Source organism: Hypanus sabinus, chromosome 3 (assembly GCF_030144855.1).
Source record: "Hypanus sabinus isolate sHypSab1 chromosome 3, sHypSab1.hap1, whole genome shotgun sequence".
Taxonomy (NCBI): Eukaryota; Metazoa; Chordata; class Chondrichthyes; order Myliobatiformes; family Dasyatidae; genus Hypanus; species Hypanus sabinus.
Window position 1 is genome coordinate 81,823,349 of NC_082708.1, and position 19,735 is coordinate 81,843,083.

Consider the following 19,735-nt stretch of genomic DNA (forward strand, 5'->3'; position numbering starts at 1 on the left):
ACATTTAGGGAGCAAATGAACAATGAGATTTTATTCATCAAAGTTCAAATTAAAATTATCCTCAATGTGTATATATAGATAGTAGTATATACAATTCAGAGATTCATTTTCTTGTGGGCATACTCAATTAAACCATAATAAAATAATAACCATAACAGAATTGGTGAAATACTGCACCAGATTGGGCATTTAATCAGTATGCAAAAAAGAAAGAAATAATAATAATAAATAAACAAACAATAAATATCAAGGATATGAGATGAAGAGTCCTTGAAAATGAGTCCATAGGGTTGTGGGAACATTTCAATGATGGGGCAAGTGAAGTTGAGTGAAATTATCCCCATTGGTTCAAGAGCCTGATGGTTGAAGGATAACTGTTCCTGAACCTGGTGGTGTGAACCCTGAGGCTCCTGATGGTAGCAGCGAGAAGAGAGCATGACCTGGGTGCTGGGGATTCCCTGTTAATGAATAATGCTTTCCTACAACAATGCTTCGTGTAGATGTACTCGATGGTGGGGACTGCTTTACTCATGATAAACTAGGCCATATCCACTACTTTTTGTGGGATTTTCCATTTAAGAGCATTGGTATTTCCATACCAGGCTGTGATGCAGCCAGTCAGTATACTCTCCATTACAAATCTATAGAAATTTTTTAATGTTTTAGATGTCATGCCAAATCTTTGCAAACTCCTAAGGAAGTAGAGGCGCTTCCATGCTTTCTTCTTAAGTACACTTACATGCTGAATCCAGGACAGGTCCTTCAAAATACTAACACCAAGGAGTTTAAAGTTGCTAACCTTCACCTCTGATCCTCTGGCTCATGGACTGCTGGCTTCCTCCTCCTGGAGACAATAATCAGCTCCTTGGTCTTACTGACATTGAATAAGAGGTCGTTGTTATGGCACCGCTCAGCCAGATTTTTAATCTTCCTCCTATATACTGATTCATCATCACCTTTGATATTGCCTATGACATCATCAAACTTGGGTGTGGCATTGGAGCTGTGCTAGCCACACATTCATACATGTAAAGCGAGTAGACTAAGAGGCTAAACATACAGCCTTGCTGTGCACGTGTGCTGATGGAGATCATGGAGGAGATGTTATTGGTATCTGAACAAGTAAGGAAGCTGAGGATCGAATTACACACGGAGGTATTGAGGCCAACGTCTCGAAGCTTATTGACCAGCTTTGAGGGAATGACAGTCTTGAATACTGAGCTGCAGTTGATACAGAGCATCCTGATTAATGCATCTTTGCTTTCCAGCTGTTGCAGGGTTCAGTGAAGAGCCAAGGAGATAGCACTTACTGTGGACCTGTTGCTCTGGTAGGCAAATTGGATTATACCGAAGTCGCTTGTCAGGCAAGAATTGATATGTTTCATCACCAGCTTCTCAAAGCACTTCATCACTGTGCATGTAATTGCTACTGGACAATAGACTTTGCAGCAGGTCACCATGTTCTTCTTAGGCACCGGTATAATTGAATCCTGTTTGAAGCAGGTGGATAGCTCAGACTGCTGAATCAAGATGTTAAATATCTCTGCGAACATTCCAGCCAGTTGATCAGCACCATTTGTTAGTACCTGGCCAGGTACCCCAATTGGGCCAGATGATTTTCATGGGTTCATTCTCCTGAACTTTGCTCACACATCAATCTCCGAGACTGAAGTCACAGGATCATCAGGGGTTATGTGAGCTTGTGATGGTTCGTCCATGCTTGATGGTCAAAGTGAGCATAGAATGTACTGATCTCATCTGGAAATGATGCCCTGCTGTCTCCTACCTCACTTGATTTAACTTTATAAGAGGTGATAGCATTCAAGTCCTGTCACAACTGCTGAACATCCTTTGCTGTTTCAAGTTTAGTCCAGAAATGCTACTTCACCCACGAGATGGCATTCCAGAGATTGTATCTGGAGCTATTGAAACTTTCTTGGTTACCAGACTTTTATGCCTCTGATCTGGCCCTCAACAAATTGTGGATCCCATCGTTCATCCAAGGCTTCTGTTTGGGGTAGATTCTGAATGATCGTGTGGGGACACACTCATCTACAATTGTTTTTATAACGTCTGTGACCACCATAGTGTATTCATTCTGATCCACAGATGAGTCATTGAACACAAATACGTCTACAGACTCGAAGCAACTCGGTAGCCACTCCTCAGCTTCCAGAAACCACATCTTTGTTGTCCTAATCTCTGGAGCTTTTTTTGTTAGCTTCCACCTGTGTGCAGGTTGAAAAAGGACAACCAGATCATTAGATTTACTGAAATGCTGTCTGAGCATGGAATGGTAGGCATTCCTTAGCAAGGAGTCCAGTGTGTAGGGACCTCTGGTGCTACAGGATATATGCTGATGATAATTGGGTAGGTTTTTCTTCAAACAAGCCTGATTGAAGTCCCTGACTATGATTTGAAATGTGTCGGGATAGACTGTTTCTTGATTGGAGATAGCATCATGCAGTATCTCAAACAGTTGATAATAGTGGGCCTGGTGGTACATAAATTGTGGTCAGAATTATGGAGGAGAACTACTTAGGTAAATAGAACAGAACACTTTTGACCATTAGATATTTAAAGGTGGGGTAACACTTCACTGGAAATAATAGATCTAGCCGATATGTTAGCTCCTAAGCACTTTATACCTCTGAAAAACAAGACGAGTCTCAGCACATCTTTCCTCATTCTATACATTTGATATTTACTTAGCTTTTATTATCCTTTCTAAATATCAATGTATTTGAGTCACGTCTCTACTCTCCTGCTGAAACCCTGTAGCGGTATTCCTATTGGAATGCCCCAGTTATATGTGAGCACTACGCAGGCCCCCAGAGGAAATGAACAAGCACCTTTACTGAGTACTTCGCATCAGTATGAACCAAAGAGAAGGACATGGATAATGGTAAATTAGGCAAGCAGTGTTGATACTCAAGGGCACATCAATATTAAAAAGGAAGAGGTGTTGTGTGAATTGAGAAACATTAAGTTGGATAAAACACGAAGGCCTGATGCAATCTATTCCAGATTACTGAGGGAGGTAAAGAAAGACACTACTGGGCTCTTGATAGAGATCTCTATATTCTGACAAGGCCAATCATGAACTATTGTAGATTATCTGAGAAAATTCACAAGGACAGTGTTCACTTGCATTTAGAAAGTCAGCATGGATTTGTCCATATACAGTATCCTGTCTCACAAGCTTAAGGAACTGTTCAAAATGATTGATGAGGGGAGGGTGATAGAGGTTGTCTGCAGATACTTCAGGAAAGCATTTCACAAGGTCCCTCATGGTATTCTGATCCATAAACTTGAGTCTCTGGGTGAGCTAGTAAGTGATACAAGAAGCTGCATAGAATGAATAATAGATATATTGAAGCCCCAGAGCCCCACTTCCCTCTCCCTTCACACAAGCAGCAGCAAACACATCAACCCTGCCTCCACCCACCACTTATGCCCAGCAGAAGCACATGAGTATCTCAGACAGGCTCTCTCTCTCCAGCGAGGGAGAGAGAGGTCACTCCCACAACAAAGAGCGGAGACCGTCAACTCACTGTTCCAATGTTACAATCTTCTGTGTCACTTCTCCAAGCCACCACCCTCACCCTCGTCTCGAGGATTGACAGGCTTTCTCCATCTAGAGCGAGAGAGAGAGAGAGGGATCACTCGAGTACAGGGACCCTTTCTGACAGCAGCTGATGATTAGACAACACACCATCTGCTATTTCGATGCTCCAGTCTTGATGGTTTAGGCTTACCTTCATTGGGGAGGGCATTGAATATAAAACGTGGAAAGTTATGTTACAGCAAAATAAAACCTTGGTTAGATAATATAGAGTATTCTGTGCAGTTCTCATATCACAAACAGAAAGATCTGCTTCATAAAGTGTTTATACTAAGATACAGGAGATTAATAATTCATTTATATGAAGTGAGGTTCCTTAACGTTTTTATAGCTGGGGGTGGAAATGAAAGCAAGCTCCCACTACCTATTAAATGTTCCCAATGGCGTGCACCTCGAATAGCTTCTGACAACCAAGTCTAGCTCCTGGCCTTCACGTGTGGCTTAGCTGCTAGGCACAGCAGAACTATTTCTACTGATAGGAGAAGGGGCAAAGGTGGGTTACTGGCACCTTAAAACCAGTTGCTTCAAGCAGAGGGGCACGTCAACTGTGTTTGGCAAATCCTCTAGTAGAAGGAAAACTCTGATTTCAAAACTATATTGTGGCTAAACCTATAGACCATATGACCATAAGCCATAAGAGCAGAATTAGGCTATTTGGCCCATCGAGTCTGCTCCACCAGTCAATCATGGTTGATCCTTTTTCCCCTCCTCAGCTGCACTCCCCAGCCTTCTTCCCATAACTTTTGATGTCATTTCCAATCAAGTACCTATCAAGCTCTGCCTTAAATATACCCAATGACCTGGCCTCTACAGCTGCCTACAGTAATAAATTCCATAAATTCACCACCCTCTGGCTAAAGAGATGTCTCCATATCTCTGTTTTAAATGGACACTCTCTATCCTGAGGCTGTGACCTCTTGTCCTAGACTCCCCCACCAGGGGAAACACACTTTCCACATCTACTCTGTCTAGGCCTTTCAACATTCGAGAAGTTTCAATGAGATGCCCCCTCATCCTTCTGAATTCGAGTGAGCATAGACCCAGAGCTATCAGACGTTCCTCGTATGATAACCATTTAATTCCTGGAATCATCCTTGTGAACCTCCTCTGAATCCTCTCCAATGCCAGCACATCTTTTCTTAGATGAGGAGCCCAAGACTGCTCACAGTACTCAAGGTGAGACATCACCAGTGCCTTATAAAGCCTCAGCGTCTCTTGAAATGAATGCTAACATTGCATTTGCCTTCATCACCACCAATTCTGTCTGCAAATTAATCTTCTGCACAAGAACTCCCAAGTTCCTTTGCATCTCTGATTTTTGGATTTTCTCCCTGTTTAGAAAATAGTCTGCAAGTTTATTTCTTCTACCAAAGTGCATGACCATACATTTTCCAACATTGTATTTAATTTGCCACTTTCTTGACCATTCTCCTAATCTGTCTAAATTCTTCTGCAGCCTACCTGTTTCCTCAACACTACCTGCCCCTCCACCAATCTTTGTATCATCTGCAAACTTGGTAACAAAGCTATCCCATCGTCAAAATAACTGATATACAGCATAAAAAGAAGTGGTCCCAACGTGGACCCCTGCAGAACACCACTAGTCACTGGCAGCCAACCAGAAAAGGATCCTTTTATTTCCACTCACAGCCTCCTACCAACCAGCCAAAATTTTCTATCGTGCCAGTAACTTTCCTGTAATACCATATAACTTACCTGTAATACCACGAGTTCTTAAGTTTCTAAGGAGTCTCATGTGTGGTACCTTGTCAAAGGCCTTTTGAAAATCCAAATATACAATATCCACTGATCCCATTTATCTATATTATGCATAATCTCCCCAAGAATTCCAACAGGTTCGTCAGGCAAAATTTTCCCTTAATGAAACGATGATGGCTTTGTCCTAGCTTGTCCCATGTCACCAAGTACTCCATAATCTCATCCTTAACTGACTCCAAAACATCCCCAACCACTGAGGTCAGACTAACTGGTCTGTAATTTTCCTCCTTTCTTATAGAGTGGAGTGACATTTGCAATTTTCCAGTCCTCTGGAACCATACCAAAGTCCAATGCTTTTTTTAAAAAGATCTCTACTAATGCCTCCACAATCTCTACCTCTGCCTCTTTCAGGACCCTGAATGACTTGGTCTGAGTGACTTATGTACCTTTAGGTCTTTCATCTTTTTAAGCACCATCTCCCTTGTAATAGTAACTGCACTCACTTCTCTTCCCTCACATCCTTCAAAATCTGGCACACTGCTAGTGTCTTCCACAGTGAAAACTGATGTAAACTACTCATTTAGTTCATCTGCAATTTCATACCCACTCATGGAGAAGGCTTTGGAAGTTAACATCGGAGGAAAAAATCTGGAGGTGGACACCCTAAGGCATTCCAATGCTGAGTTCAATGCTGACTGGCAATTTCTGCGATGCCACTGATGCAAACTGTTTCCACCTCTGCCATTCCTTTGGCATCATCAGATGCATGAAGAGGAGGAGCTTGCTACATGAGTAGCAGCTTGCTCTCCGTATTGTGCTGCCCAGGCTTGCTTATCGAGACAGCTAGATTGACCCTGACTGACCGAGCCTCAGTCAGTTATATGAAGTGAATATGGGAAATCATGAGCACTCAATGATTAATGGCTGACAGACAAAAAAGCACATTCTGCTTCAATGGACATCATTTAGCTCTTTGGTTCTTGCAATAAAGATACAAGCACTGTATATTTGAAATGATTACACTATAAATTATACCACATGTACAACTCTAGGCATCAGAATTAGGAGTTCAATTCCATCCTCTTCTATAAGAAAGTTTGTATGTTCCTCCCATGAGTGCACAGATTTCGAGGTACGCTGGTTTCCTCCCACAGTCCAAAGCTGTACTGATTACTCAGATGATTGGTCATTTTAAATGGTCTTACAATTAGTCTAGGATTAAATAGGTGGGCAGCCTGACTCATTAAGCCAGGAGGGCCTGCTCTACACTGTATCTTTAACTAAATAAATGTGTTATACAGGACATTTGTAAACATGATATACCCAATTTAATGCACATTATAATTAAATTATATATGAGGCAGGTATTAATAAAAGCATTCTGAGATCACATTTTCAGGAGTAGGATTAAAATCAAGAGATGTTTTTTTATTTTATGACTTATGTCCAAAAGTTATGCCAACTACCTCTTAAAATAATGGCTAAAATAGCATTGAAGAAGCCTATTGTTTACAACGAGCAGTCCCATTCTTTGAACAACAATATAAGAGTATTGAATTTCATGTCACAGTCACATTGACTCATTTAAAATAAAAGCCACAAAGTTTAATATTCAGACAATATTTTCTCAAGACGCAGAATCATAATAGAGTTCAGATAAAGGAACAAAGACAATACCCCTACTGTTATACCACCTCTGTTTGATAAGGAGAGCATGCTTAATGTTTGATGCATGCTATTATAAATTAATTCAAATTTAATTTTAAAAAGAATAAAAAAACATTAATGAGAAACATGAAAGTAAGTTAGAACAAGTAAAAGGATTTCCAGTCCCACAGTTTGGCTGCTTCTAACATATTATGTATAGCTTGCACTGTCAAAGTCTGTTCCCTTAAATATCATATCTTGCTGGATCAGCACATCCAAAGATATAGCTTCTAAAAAAGAGAGTACTGCTCAAAAGTTCCCTTTGACCTCCAAAAGGTAATCAAACAAAAATCTAGGATGTGACTCCAACATTATGCTATACATAATTCTACTTGGATTAATTTGTATTCCACAAATGATATTGCCCTGGGTCCCATGGGAACAGAATCATAGTGTTTCATGGTGTATTTGATCAGAAATGTCTGTTCTTGTCTTTATAACCTTCAATCCCTTTAATAATTAGATATTGTCAAGGTCCTTTCTAGTGTACTTAATCACCATGTTATTAGCTGTTTCTTTCTGTACTGTATATGCCCTATATTCCAATTTTTTTTCACTAAACTAAATTTCATGCATACATCTTAATATCTTCAATACTAGGTCATGTTGTCCCAGTTTTTTTGAATATTTAATTAATCTTTGAAATTATTCTCTGAAATTGACTAATTGATCTATCTATCTTGTTTAGCTAACTCTCTCTCGCTGTGCAAGTTTTTGGAAGTGTCAATCTGCTTCTGCCTTAGCCCCTCTCTCCTTGATTTCTCTGTCTATCTCTATGCACAATTATATGGCATGTATTCAGACCTTTACAATCAGTTCTACCAGCTGTTGCTGCTGAGATTCGGAATGACTGCCTTCACTGCTCTGTTGCTAAACTTTGCCTAGTCTGAGTGATCATATTTATAACCCACAAAGAATACTTCACAAACAACATACTGGCATTGAGATTGAGACATGGCTGCCTGTAAGAGTCACAGGAGGAAGAAATGGCAGTGAAACTATTTTTTTCTGAGGGGGAACATGTTTGGCAAGTACTGCAGAAAATGCATTGGTGTAGCATCAGCAGACTCAGATATTTGCTCAGTAAAATAAATGTTCTTCAGAAAAAGACACAGAGCTTTTGCTGCCAGTTGGTATGCTTAGAGGCACGTGAAATATTGGTGAGTCAGTTGGCAACACAAACCATCCCTTAGATATGATATGAAGACAAAGAGAAAAGAGATGTTTTAGTCTTAATCATAAGAAACTGCTGAGAAAATTCAAGTGAAATAAGTCAGTACAGTGCATCTAATATTTCAGAGGTTTGACCATTTGTGAGACCTGTAGCAGCTTCTCACAGGGCATGACTCTAAAGTACAACCAAAGAACGGAGTCCATAATGACGGTCTTCTCTATTTCTCTATCAAAGCTGAGTCACATGGTTGCTATTTAACAGATCAGCAGAACACCAGCAGGTCAGGTGAATGCTAAACCAGGAAGTCTATGGGTCACATACGTTCAGTGGCCACTTTATTAGGTACCGCTGTACTCTTCAGCACACCATTCATGTAACACACGGTTATCGGAGTTACTGTCGTCTTCCTGTTGGCTTGAACTACTCTGGCCATTCTCTTCTGTCTTCTCTCAACAACTAGGGATTTTCCTTGCTGCTCACAGTATTTTTTTTCACCCCATTCTCTCTAAACTCTGGAGACTGTTGCACATGAAAATTCCCAGGAGATCAGCAGCTTCTGAGAGACACAAACCACTCCGTCTGGCACCAACAATCTTTACACGGTCAAAGTCACCTGATCATATTACTTCCCATTCTGATATTTGGTCTGAACAACAATTGAGCCTTGTGACCATGTCTGCATGCTTTCTACAGTGAGTTGCTGCCTCATGATTGGCTAATTAGATATTTGCATTAACACGCAAGTATGCAGGTGTACCTAATAAAGTGGCCACTGAGTGTAGATGGAATAGGCAGGAGGCTTTGCCACTGTTTCCATGAATGAAGAACCGGAAATGGGAATGCTCACTGTTTGTTCTCACGCAACAGAAAATAACTCAAAGATACTACATATAAGTACATATACTACATATACTCAATCATCATGTTGATTGAGTGACTGTAAGTATACTTATGGATTCCATGGCTAATGCTTCCATGTTGGGACAAAACATAAACTTGGAGTATTTTCACCAGCTTCTACACAGGAGGCCCAAGTTGGTAATGTTTACATGGTTTATAGGGGTTCATCTCTTTGAGTCATGGATAGGTTTAACTGCTGGGAGTCTGGCAGGGATGGATGGGTTAATTGCCTTTTTATAGTTATTTATTTGGAGCATACATAAGAGAACATGGAACAGGCCATAGTGAGTCACAAAGAATCCTAGCCCGTAGCCACTCATATTCTGGAGAGATCTGGCTCCACCCAAGTAGGCTACTGGTCAGGTGGACTTCAGCATTGCTAAAGAGTTTCCAGCTGCCATAGATATTCAGGCAAGTGTAACAGAGAGGGGCTTGAACAAGATTGCTACAGAAAATAGTGAGCCTATGGCTATAATGGGACTGTCTGGAGAAAGAATAGAAATTGAGAATTTATACACTTTCACAAATGGAAAGCTTAGTTCAAACATGGCAAAAAAGGATGGCACATTTATTGAATTTGATAACAGCGCCTTTGACATCAGAATCAGGTTTATTATCACTGACCTGTGACGTGAAATTTGTTAACTTAGCAGTGGCAGTTCGATGTAATACATAATATAGCAGAGAGAAAAAATATAGTAAATAAAACAAAACATAATAATAATAAATAAGCAAGTAAATCAATTACGTATATTGAATAGATTTTTTAAAAAGTGCAAAAACAAAATACTGTATATATTTTTTTATAAGTGAGGTAGTGTCCAAAGCTTCACTGTCCATTTCACAATTGGATAGCAGAGGGGAAGAAGCTGTTCCTGAATTGCTGAGTGTGTGCCTTCAGGCTTCTGTACCTCCTACCTGATGGTAACAGTGAGAAAAGGGCATGCCCTGGGTGCTGGAGGTCCTTAATAATGGATGCTGCCTTTCTGAGACACCGCTCCCTAAAGGTATCCTGGGTACTTCATAGGCTAGTGCCCAAGATGGAGCTGACTAAATTTACAACCTTCTGCAGCTTCTTTTGGTCCTGTGCAGTAGCCCCTCCATACCAGACAGTGATGCAGCCTGTCAGACTGCTCTCCACGGTACAACTATAGAAATTTTTGAGTGTATTTGTTGACATACCAAATCTCTTCAAACTCCTAATAAAGTATAGCTGCTGTCTTGTATTCTTTATAACTATATATTGGCACCCAGGAACTTGAAGCTGCTCACTTTCTACGCTTCTGATCCCTCTATGAGGATTGGTATGTGTTCCTTCATCTTACCCTTACTGAAGTCCACAATCAGCTCTTTCATCTTATGGACTTTGAGTGCCAGTGTGTTGCTGTGGCACCACTCCATCAGTTGGCATATCCCACTCCTGTATGCCCTCTTGTCACCACCTGAGATTCTACCAACAATGGTTATATTGTCAGCAAATTTATAGAAGATATTTGAGCCATGCCTAGCCACACAGTCATGTGTATATAGAGAGTAGAGCAGTGGGAAAAGCACAGACCCCTGAGGTGCGCCAGTATTGATCATCAGTGAGGAGGAGATGTTATCACCAATCTGCACAGATTGTGATCTTCCAGTTAGGAAGTTGAGGATCCATCAGTAGTAGGATGGAGCTAATGTTACGAAATGAAGGGACAGTCCATATAAATTCAAGTCTGGATCGAATATTCAAAATAAATGAAACAAAAACACAGCAAGATACAAAGGAATCAATTCTTTCCAAAGTGGCAATACCTGACATACGGGAAGATAGATAAGAATCCGGACAATAGCACTTGTGGAAAGAAGCAGGGAAACTGAAGATGAAGTCAGGTTGTGAGCAGGCATGGTCTAACACAGGCATGGGCAAACTACGGCCCGGGGGCCATATGCGGCCCGTTAAGCTTTTTAATCCGGCCCGCAGAACTTGATGAAATTATATTAATAAACCTTGTTAACGTTTTTTCCCCGCAATTCTAACGTTTTCCCAATAGATGATGCACTCTATATACATTGACCTTTGTTGAGGTGCAGCGTATTACTCCACATTTGCGCTTTACTCTTTGTTCGGCTCGACCTATTTGTGTGAACAGGCGTTCAGCGTCATGAACGTCAACAAAGCCAGCCACTGATCCAAGCTAACTGACCAACACCTCAGATCCATCCTGAGAATCGCCACAACTAAACTAAATCCAGACTTTGATGCGCTGGCTAAAAAGGGAGACCAACAACACTGTTCCCACTGAAATTAAAAATAAGTTTCTTCGTTGTGTTATGTAAAAAAAATGCATTTGAAAATATTTTTTTCAATAAGCCTTACATGTTACATGTCATTTCTGTTAAGTGATGGACATGAGTAGTGCGCAGGTGCACGTACGTTCTCAAAATAAAAAATGCGCTCCAGATCAAATAACGCGCTCTGCATACTGGCGCGCTGTCACTATTCTGTCATTGTGCTGGTCGTTGCTGAGTTTTGGCACAGGGGACAATTGAATAAGAAGGTGCAGGACAAGTAGACCTGCATCTCCTACCGTTTTTGAAATAAAGACAGTCAGGAGGAGAGTGATGATGATAATATCTTGAAGGATAACAGAATTTTCAGTGCTTTAAAATAATAACTGTTACTATTAAAAAAAAGCTGTATTTTATTCATTTAATTTTCAGTGTTTTAAAAGTCATTTCAATAAATAGCTAAATACCATGGGACTTCAAAGACAGATATTTTGTTGTAATGCATTTGTTCATTTTCAATTGAAATTAAAGCACATGTTTTCTACATATCCCATGATACTTTATTTTCTCTTATGAGGTGTATTACCAAAACACTCCGTCCATCTGCTCCTGGTCCGGCCCCCCTGTCAAATTTTAGAACCCTTTGTGGCCCACAAGTCAAAAAGTTTGCCCACCCCTGGTCTAACATCAAATAAGACCTCAAGAACGGAAGGAGTATACTAGGCTAAGGATTGGAAAGAAAATCTTTGTCTGAAGCCAGTGTAAGAAGGAAGTGAAAGACAAAGGCAAATGGAAATAGAAGAATGACAGTGAGAAGCTCAAATGAAGCTAGCACCATGACTTCATTATTCAGTTTACCCACAAATGATCTCAATCCAAAGCACTGACTGTTCATTTTCCTCCATAGGTGCTGCCTGACCTGTTGAGTTCCTCAAGCATCTGATCACCATTGGTAAGGAAAATTCAAAATGAGAACACAACATCTATAAAGGAATTTACAAGCAAAATTAAGGGCTAGCAGTTTCATTCATAATGTGGGGTCTGAGTCCATAGGACACTCAAAGCTGCTACGCAGGTTGACTCTGTGGTTAAGAAGGCATACAGTGCATTGGTCTTTATTAATCGTGGTATTGAGTTTAAGAGCCAAGGGGTAACGTTGCAGCTATATAGGACCCTGGTCAGACACCACTTGGAGTACTGTGTTCAATTCTGGTCACCTCACTACAGGAAGGATGTGGAAACCATAGAAAGGGTGCAGAGGAGATTTACAAGGATGTTGCCTGGATTGAGGAGCATGTCTTATGAGAACTGGTTGAGTGAACTCAGCCTTTTCTCCTTGGAGCGACGGAGGATGAGAGGTGACCTGATAGAGGTGTACAAGATGATGAGAGGCATTGATCGTGTGGATAGTCAGAGGCTTTTTCCCCAGGGCCAAAATGGCTAGCACGAGAGGGCATAGTTTTACGGTGCTTGGAAGCAGGTACAGAGGAGATGTCAGGGGTAAGTTTTTTTAAGCAGAGAGTGGTAAGTGTGTGGAATGGGCTGCCGGTGACAATGGTGGAGGTGGATATGATAGGGTTTTTTAAGAGACTCCTGGATGGCTACATGGAGCTTAGAAAAATAGAGGGCTATGGGTAAGCCTAAGTAGTTGTAAGGTAGGGAAATGTTTGGCACAGCTTGGTGGGCCAAAGGGCCAGTATTGACTGTAGGTTTTCGATGTTTCTATGAGACATCAAGCTTTGGATTTGTTGGATCCTCACAGTGTGCTGTAATCCCAGCAGAGCAGGAGTTGTTGTTGGAGTACTTAGTGGAGGGAAAAACAAATTTACTTGCCTCAAAAGGGCAAACACCAGATGGATCCTCAGCAAAAGCAAAAAAGAGTGAAATAAAGTAACAGGATGCCAGACACAAATGTGTACAAGACCAATATGGAGATGTGATTTATTATAATTACTAGTATATGAAATAAACACTTCAGAGGTTTTAAGTACAACCTGGCATTAAGAGCTTTGTAGATGAAAAAGCAAAAAGATTGAATTTACAATTTGTCAAATTTATAACTGCGTATACTGTTTTTCCTTTCTGCACCTTCTGGCATGTTAGGCAGCAACCTTGCTGTTTCTGTAGCATTCTTGACTGTTTATCTTACAAGGCGGCATTACTAGCTCGACGCTCAATCCAGCACGGATGGAAAGTGTGTAAGGATCCAGCCAGATTCGAACCCGGAACCACTTGCCTTGAAATCCAATGCGGATGCTGCTACACCACCGGCCGGCTTAACTATGTATAAACTTCACTGAAAAGATTGGTTTATTGCGTTAACCTGTGGTTAATTTATCATTTGATGCATTGAGTCTATTTCCTATTTGAAGGGGAAGCAGTAGAGTGTCTATAATTATAATGTATCTTTTAAGGACTAGATTAAGACTAGCTCTGCCAAGTTCTACAGCCCTAAAGAAGCACATCGATCCCAAAATCTTCCACTTTCTCTCTCTATTTTTTCAATCTTTGTAGTTAAATTAATCCTCAATGATCAATAAGTAAATGTTGCGATTCTTTCAGCTATGATTTGATATTATGCTAATAGTTAATCCATATGTAATTTCAGTTAAAAAGATAAAAATAGACAGTCCCCCAAAACTTTTATATTTCAGGGATAGAGTAAGATCCACTATAAATGAATAGATTATACTATCATGCATGATATTGTGATCTAATTTCTCCAGGCATATATTCTGCCTCTGCACCTGTAGCAACACTAAAGAAATTCCTTAAGACATTGGCTTAAGTCCATTTAAGAGAGCATCAAGCCTTTAATAAGAGCCAGCTTCAATGAGTATTCACATTTCTTGAAAAGTCACCTCTTAAGGTTATAAAATGCTGACATTGTGGAGATGAATCCAGAGTTCTCAGCCTGTCAAGTATGTGCTGGTGTCTTGACTTCCATGGAGTTCAGATTGAACTTTCTGCTATGGAATGTAGATGGTAATTCATAGCTCAACCACAAGGAAATTTTTCTTTGCGATATAATTTAGGGAACATGTAAGTATATAAACATGGGATGTAGATGTAAAGAAATACTTGTTCCACACAAGCTGATGCAGCTCACACTGACCAAGTATCACATCCCCAGCAGAATCAGAGACCTTATCGCCGATTCTTACAGCAACTTCAGGATGAGGGTATCTTCAGGAGCAATTACATTAAGGTGGCACAAGGTGGAGATCGGCATCATCACAGGGTGCACTATCTCAGTGACACTGTTCTCCCTAGCCATGAACATGCTCACTAATTCTGTTGAACCAGAGTGCAGAGGGCCCAGAATGAATTCCGCTCAATGGCAACCACCCATCAGGGCGTTCATGGATGACCTCACAGTCACTACAGAATCAGTCACCGGCTGCCGGTGGATTCTGCAGGGGCTCAAAAAGCTGGTGGAGTGGGCCTGGATGTGTTTCAAAGCAGCCAAAGCAAGATCAATGGTGCTGAGGAAAGGCAAGGTGGAAAACAAGTTTCGGTTCAGCATCGCAGGCACAGCCATCCCAAACATCACAGAAAAGCCAGTCGAGAGCTTAGGTAAGGTTTTTGACAGCTCTCTGAGGGACTCCGCATCCAGTCAGGCGACCTGCACCAAGTTGGATGGCTGGCTGAAATCTGTGGACGTCTGGCCTACCTGGGAAGTTCAAAGCCCGGGTGTATCAGCAAGGCATTCTTCCCAGAATCCTTATCCTTAACTGCATCCCCTCCTCGTCTATGCAGTTCTGATCGCGACAGTCGAAACCTCAGAGAGGAGGGTCAGTGAGCACCTCAGGAGATGGCCGGGGCTGCCGAGGAGCCTGAGCAGTATCGCCCTCTATGGACACCACAATAAACTGCAACGGCCCTTCAAATTCCTGGAGGAGGAATTCAAAGTTACAAGAGCCAGAGGAGTGGTACAGTACAGGGACTCAAGTGATCCGAAGGTGGCTCGAGCAGGGATCCAAGTGAGGACCGGCAGGAAGTGGAGGGCAGAGGAAGCTGTTCAGGAAGCAGAGGAAATGCTGCGTCACAGGAGGCCGGTGGGAGTGGTCACACGAGGCCGAGCTGGGCTAGGATCCTTTCCAACTCCCCAAGTGGACACCATCAGAGGGCAGGAAGGGCGCCATCCAGTTCAGGAAGAGGTGAGAGCAGCAGTGGAGGAGAGGAGAACCTGCAAGGCAGTGGGAATGAAGCAACAGGGAGCTTAGACAAGATGGGAAAATGTGGTGGAGAGGAAAGTGACCTGGGCTGAGCTTTGGAAAGCTGAGCAGCACCGCATCCAATTTCTCATCCAGGCAGTGTACGATGTGCTTCCAAGCCCATCAAACCTGCACACATGGGGCAAGGCTGAGTCATCTGCGTGCCCACTGTGTTCCAAGTGAGGAACCCTGGAGCAGATCCTCAGCAGCTGCACAAGGGCACTAGGTGAGGGACGGTACCGATGGAGGCATGATCAGGTCCTGAAGACCATTGCAGAAGCCATCAGCACAGGAGATGAGTGGGCAAAGCGGTCCCGATCCTCCAAGCAGACCATTGCCTTTGTAAGAGGTAGGGAGCAGCCAATACCTGCCAAAAGAACATCGGCAGGTATCTTGACCTCTGCAAGGGTCTGGCAGCTGTTGGTTGTCCTAGGAAGGCAGCTGAGGTTCTCCAGCCATATCGCAGCCACCACCCTGTGACCAGACATTGTCCTTGTGTCTGAGTCTATGAAGCAGGTGGTGATGCTGGAGCTGACAGTCCCATGGGAAGATCACTTGGAAGAGGCCTTTGAAAGGAAGCTGTCTAAGTATGCAGGACTGGTCAGCAACTGCCAGCGGGCTGGATGGAGAGCGAGGTGTCTCCCAGTGGAAGTTGGTTGTAGGGGATTCGCAGCCCATTCCTTAGCCAGAGCCTGCAGCAATTTGGGCATCGAGGGAGAGAGGAAGAGGAGAGCCATCCACAGTACCACCGATGCGGCAGAGAGAGTCTCAAGGTGGCTGTGGCTCAAGAGACGGGAGCCATGGAGTCACATGTAGCTAGCCATCTGGACACAAGCTGGGGTCTGATCAGCCCCGGCTGGGTCACCTGGAGAAGGGCGTATGATGTTGAAAGACCCGAAACACCCGATGATTCCGGGACCATCACTGATGATGTGTCCAGAAGCATCAGTAGATGTATGCACACAGCGACTGAGAAGTGAATTTAAAAAAAAATAATTTTTGAAAGGGAATTGGATAAAAGTTTGAATGGGGGGAAACTCACAAAACTGTGGTAAAACACAGGAAATACGATTAATTGAATTCCTCTTTCACAGAGCCAGCACAGGCACAAACTGGCACAAATGTGATTTGTAAAATGCATACTGAAGAAGCAGACAAGAGAACTAAGAAATTGTACAAATGAAATGCATTTCTTGACTAGTCAGAAATGAAATTGTCAATTTAATTCAAAAGCAAAATACTGCAGACAGTGAAAATCTGAATAAAACAGAAAATACTGGAAATGCTCATGAGATACAACAACATCTGATGAAAGTCTGATCATGATCAGAATCAGAATCAGGACCAGGTTTATTGTCACTGACGTATGTCAGGAAATGTGCTGTTTTGTGGCAACAGTACAGTGCAGGCATATCAAATTTAATAAAAAAAGATAACCAATGCCAAAAGGGAATAGTGAGGTAGTGTTCATGGACCATTCAGAAATCTGATGACAGTCGGGAACAAGATGAGGTAGCACGGTAGCGTAGTAGTTAGCACAACGCTTTATAGTACAGACGACCGGGTTCAATTCCGCTGCTCTCTGTAAAGAGTTTGTACATTCTCCCTGTGACCATGTGGGTTACCTCTGGGTATGCCAGTCCAAAGATGTACTGGTTAATAGGTTAATTCTTCACTGTAAATTGTCCTGTGATTAGTACTTTCTCCCTGATGGTTGTAATGAGGAGTAGTCATGTCCTGGATGATGTGGGTCCTTAATAATGAGATGTAATATTTTCACTCTATGAATGCTGCCCAAACTATTGAACATTTTATAATTTTTTTCTCTCTTAACATTTCTACTTCATTTTACCTTCTGTTCTTACGTTACTACGGAGACAACCACAACAACATTTTAGAAATTTCTGAGTAAGATAGCTTGATAAATGCAAGTTTTTTTCTTTTTATTTCTTCTTTTTGTATATTTGTCACATGAGCTCAGAGATGGCAGTTATCTTGCAAACTCTATTCTGTTTGCATAGGCTAGGAGCTGACATTTTCATTAGCTTCAAAGATAAAATGATTACCCTGAAGGAACCCTCAGCAATATAGACAAAGAAGTAAGCTGCATAGATCCTGGACTGCTCACCTACACTTAAAAGCCAGGAGATATTAGCCATAATAAAATATCTAGCAACCATATTGATAGGTCACAACTGATATTGGATCATCTTCCTACCCACAAGCCATAAACGATGCCAACTGCATCCTTAATGAAAAGGAAATGTGTTCATTGATTCCAAAGAAAAGCAAAATGAAAATGACTACTGTTTGGAGATGTGTAGTCACTAACGTAGAACTGGCTGTTTGTCCATTTCATAGGCATTCAGTTTTGAATATTTATTGGCATTGAAGTATCCGATTACACATGCAGTGTTTTGAACCAGCAAATGTAAGGGGCAAATCAGTATGATTACATCTGCAGAATACTAAAGTACACAAATAGCTTTGAAAGGTGTGTGTTGCTGAGAGCTACTCCGTTAATCTTATTGACAGTGCAAGGTTAGAGATGATGGTTGCTCAAGGCAAACGGTGAAATGTTTTGTCTCAGTTCTTTGGTATCAAACTGAAACAACAAAGAAGCTTTGAACAAAAAAAATTCTTTTGTGAATCAAAATACTTTTGATAATGATAATTTCATATAATATGAAATATTATATGATAATATGATCATTTATAACAAGCTAATTAGTTGAAAATACCTCTGTGGGAAATAAACTTTGAGTACTCAATACAAAAATATAGAGGTATATATCAGAAACAATTTGGTCCTGTCTCAAGATTTTAGTTCCCATCACATTTTTAAATGTGTTTAAGATGCTTCCATGTGTGATTTTGATTGAAAATTGTTCTTGGTGTTAATCACTCCTTGTGTTAAATTACTCTAGACTGTTAAAGCACTTTCATTCCATTGCCCTTTACCCATTTGCTGTAATCATCTCCATCTGCTTAATGCCCTGTGTTCCTCTATAACATCTCCTCGCAGCAGTTTGCTTTCCACAGGAGAACGAATGGGTGAACCATGAGAAGGTCAGGAAGCGGGAGAAGATCAGTACAGGCTAGAAAGAAGACTAGGAGAAAAACTAAGATCACATGATCTCAAGGAAGAAGTCATGAGTGTTAGGGAGAATATCAGTGGTTTCAGTAATAGAATGTAGGATAGAGTTAGATGAGGTGTGTGTGTGTGTGGCCAAAGGGCCATGGACCAGAGAGGCCAGCAGGAGGCTGAATATGCATGTTGACTCTAGATAAGAAGTTGGAAGAGGAGCTTACTTCATGGGAAAATTACCCATATTGCTTCAACCTCTACTGCCATGCTCCCCAGCATTGACTCACAAGGAGAAAACTGCCAAATTAGTGCAGAAACTGAGCATAATCCTCTGAGGGAGACTGCTGCTGCCAAAGCCTGCACCTTCCATATAAGTGAATCATGTATCCAGATGCAGAGTCTCAGCTTGAAATATCAGCATTCCTGTGCCTCCACAGATGCAGCCTGATTCATTGATCTTTTCCAACGTTCTTTGCTCCAGATTTTGGTGCTCTATTGCTTGTGTTCATTGTACACACTAAGGATCAACTTGTCATTTATGGTAGTGTATATGTAGATTCATAAGCACTCAGCTATATTAAGGAACTGCATTTTCTTATAAAACCAACAAAAAGAAAGTACATTTTGCAATAGAATTCTTCTTCAATTTGACAGTGTTTTCCTTCCTCTCCTTTATGTTGTTTCTTGCCCACTTTTACATCCTTCCCTTTCCTCCACAGCTCACACACCACCATCTATATTGATCCTCCTGGAAAGCATGGAGGAAAGATCTATCATGTAGCTAATTTGCAAATTGATATAATAAAGTATTTCAAGGCCGATGTCCTTCATATGAGAATTTCCAGGCCAGTAACTTCAACAATGCAGGATTTGTTTTACCACAGTTTAGATCTCTGTGTTTAAATCTCTCTAACATCCAGAACCCTAAAAACATGTTTAATTTAGTAGTGAGAACATCGCCAATTGAGTCACAATTCAAATATTAAAAATGAAGTCATAACAGCATTGCACAACTATTTTTAAATGGCATAGCCAGA